Source organism: Schistocerca piceifrons, unplaced genomic scaffold (assembly GCF_021461385.2).
Source record: "Schistocerca piceifrons isolate TAMUIC-IGC-003096 unplaced genomic scaffold, iqSchPice1.1 HiC_scaffold_1209, whole genome shotgun sequence".
Classification (NCBI taxonomy): domain Eukaryota; kingdom Metazoa; phylum Arthropoda; class Insecta; order Orthoptera; family Acrididae; genus Schistocerca; species Schistocerca piceifrons.
Genome location: NW_025727025.1, coordinates 122501 through 125000, shown reverse-complemented (window position 1 = coordinate 125000; position 2500 = coordinate 122501). Strand labels below are relative to the sequence as shown.

General features: G+C 57.9%; 1 non-coding gene across 1 annotated transcript in view; it reads left to right on the top strand.

Moving 5' to 3' along the window:
• Positions 1 to 2052: 2052 nt before the first annotated feature.
• Positions 2053 to 2500, top strand: part of LOC124729445 — a 1909-nt gene continuing 1461 nt past the window's right edge. The window contains exon 1 of the ribosomal RNA XR_007007687.1: positions 2053 to 2500. This exon is cut by the window's right edge and continues 1461 nt beyond it. This is a non-coding gene — a ribosomal RNA (small subunit ribosomal RNA).

Genomic DNA, 2500 nt, shown 5'->3' with positions numbered 1-2500 from the left:
CCTAACCCATGTTGTGCCTTAACCTAACCCATGTTGTGCCTTAACCTAACCCACGTTGTGCCTTAACCTAACCCACGTTGTGCCTTAACCTAACCCACGTTGTGCCTTAACCTAACCCACGTTGTGCCTTAACCTAACCCACGTTGTGCCTTAACCTAACCCACGTTGTGCCTTAACCTAACCCACGTTGTCCCCTAAAGTAACCCACGTTGTCCCCTAACGTAACCCACGTTGTCCCCTAACGTAACCCATGTTGTCGCCTAAACCTGCTCTGTAATTGTTATACGACTCGTTCAATTAGTGTAGTGTTGCCCACCCGCAACCCTCGCAATATAGTTCGCTACTCGCACTGCCCGCTCCCCTGTGTATCGCTTCATGTTAAACACCTTGCAAGTCTTGCTGACTTTCCACATGCTCCTGCTGTACACTGTAATGTGGATGGCAGCAGGACGTACATGCCGCCCCTCCCCACGTCCCCACCTTGCCCCCCTGCCTTCGCAAGCTGGTTGGTGAGAAGTTTGCATGTTCAATGCCCTTCGCATGCGACGTACTCAGGCTACGTTGTGGTGCGGCCTGTGTCAACCGTCCGCTAATGTCGTACGCGTAAACCACAATCTGTACTGCACATTCGTCCTTATGTACCGAATGATACATCGTGGCACATGTGTGACCGTACAACGACTGCGCCCAAAAACGGCGGACCATACAGTGCAAATATTGTGCACGCAGCTACGTGTCGTCTCCCTATGAGAGCTGGATTGCAGTGTGGTACGCCATAGAGACGTGTGGGAGGAACGGACGCCGTGGATGGCGATCAGCATGAGCTGTCTGTTGATGTATTCGGACCTAGTCGTCTCTCCTCACACACCGTGATGGCATGGTGCACCGCGTTCCATATCTGCGACATGCTACAGAGGCCGGTTGACAGTCGTTCGAGCAATGGACATCGCATACGTACGGGGGCCACCTTCCACGTATTGTCTAGGCGTGCACATTTTGTTGCGTGTATGTGGGCAGACGTAGTGTGGCGTGACACCTGACACAGGCATGCAATAATCGTTGAAGTTGCAAATGGCGATGGACGCCTGCGTTTTCTGGTGAAGTTACGCAAATGAACAAATGGTAACCTGTTGTGGTGCGGTTGTTCTCGCTAGGGGTGAATCGGTGATGGCGACGATAGGTTGAGGTACGAACCGGTTGTTCCAGCGATACCCACCATGCCGACGAAACTGAACGGCATCTGGGTGTGAAGCGATACGCGGCGGTGGCTGGGTGGGACCGTCCCCGGCCGGTGAGGGGGCGCCTCCCGGCGTGCTGGCCGCGCGGTGCGTGGGCGCACGCGCTACAGCCGGCTGGTGGGGGCGGCCAGTGGCAGGCGCGCCGGCCGACGGACGCGGCAGGCGTCGCAGCTGCGCGCCGGCGCACCCTGCGCGCGGCGCCGTGCGGCCAAAGTAGGTCCTCGCGGGCCCGGTGCGAAGCGCGGTGGACATCTTCAGTGTGCTGGTCCGATTGAGGACTGTGTGCGTTGAGGATGCGCCGCCGCCCGGCGCTCGGCGCCGCGACGCCGTCTGCTGCTCGGTCGCCCCAGCGGTTCTCGCTGGTGGTTTGTATCGCAGCTGTGCGGATGTGTTGGCGCGTGCGCTGTGCTGGGAGAGTTCGCTTCGGCACCCAAGTGGGGCTTTTGTCCTTCTGTGGCGCTGGCGTTGGAGCTGCCGGTCACCGTAGGTGGCGCGTGTTGTCTCCCGCCGGCAATGCCACGACAGCACGCTCCCGGGCCTCTGTCGGCAGCGGCAAGCTCAGTTGGGAGCACGGGTGGTCGCACCGAAAGCGTCTACTCGCCTAACTCCGGGCGATTGCGCCTCTCTCGAACCCGACCAAGTACTTGGGACGGCGCTGCGCGCCGCCGGGACCTGAGAGGGTTTCGAGGTGTATTGTGCAGGGGAGCTCAGCCTCCTCCTGTTTGCAGAATGATTGAGCGGACGCTTGCGTGTTCGCGCGGGCCCCCGGGACACACTCCCGGGCGGCCGGCTGCTCAGCTCTAGTTGACGCAGCTCCCTGGTTGATCCTGCCAGTAGTCATATGCTTGTCTCAAAGATTAAGCCATGCATGTCTCAGTACAAGCCGCATTAAGGTGAAACCGCGAATGGCTCATTAAATCAGTTATGGTTCCTTAGATCGTACCCACGTTACTTGGATAACTGTGGTAATTCTAGAGCTAATACATGCAAACAGAGTCCCGACCAGAGATGGAAGGGACGCTTTTATTAGATCAAAACCAATCGGTCGGCTCGTCCGGTCCGTTTGCCTTGGTGACTCTGAATAACTTTGGGCTGATCGCACGGTCCTCGTACCGGCGACGCATCTTTCAAATGTCTGCCTTATCAACTGTCGATGGTAGGTTCTGCGCCTACCATGGTTGTAACGGGTAACGGGGAATCAGGGTTCGATTCCGGAGAGGGAGCCTGAGAAACGGCTACCACATCCAAGGAAGGCAGCAGGC